This window comes from Carlito syrichta, unplaced genomic scaffold (genome assembly GCF_000164805.1).
Source record: "Carlito syrichta isolate Samal-C Ts95f unplaced genomic scaffold, Tarsius_syrichta-2.0.1 Scaffold147818, whole genome shotgun sequence".
In the NCBI taxonomy this organism is placed as follows: Eukaryota; Metazoa; Chordata; class Mammalia; order Primates; family Tarsiidae; genus Carlito; species Carlito syrichta.
In genome coordinates, this window is record NW_007091914.1 from 1 (window position 1) to 583 (window position 583).

The 583-nt window shown below is 74.6% G+C and overlaps 1 pseudogene; it reads right to left on the minus strand.

The window, feature by feature from the left end:
* Nucleotides 1-18: 18 nt before the first annotated feature.
* The window catches only part of LOC103251866, a 6,025-nt pseudogene continuing 5,460 nt past the window's right edge, over nt 19-583 (minus strand).

Consider the following 583-nt stretch of genomic DNA (forward strand, 5'->3'; position numbering starts at 1 on the left):
CGGGGAGGGGAGGGGCACCCCAGAACCCCTAGCCACTCACCCTTGGGTCCGAAAAGTATTCCATAGCAGGGTTTGTGGCAGTAAGGCTGGCCATCGTGCTGGGGGCAGAACGGGGGTGGTGAGGCAGGAGGGCCGCAGACCCCAGCCCCACCCCAAAGGCTTCCAGCCTGCCGGAGCCAGAACGTTATCACGTGCCCGTCCCCACGCCAGAGCCCGCGGAGCCCCAGAACTTTCCAGGGCCACAGGCAGGCACGCACGCCGTGGGGGAGGGCGGCGCGGCGCCCGGCTGCCCCGCGGGGCCCGGCCTTGGCCGCCAGGGGGCAGCCCCGCGCCCGGCGCGGCCTCCGCGGAGCCACGCCCACCGCCGTCGCCGCGGCCTCAGACCCCGCCCAGCCCCGAGCGCCCAGCCCCGAGCGCCCCTCACCTCCGCGTGCCCGCCGGGCGTCAGCGTCTTTCCGCAGCGCTCGCAGCGCAGGCACGGCCTGTGCCAGTCCTTACCCAGAGACGTCACCTTCTCGGCTGGGGGCGAGGAGACCGGTGAGGGCGAGCCCCTGGGAGAGAGGCTCCCAGGCTGGGGCGGGGG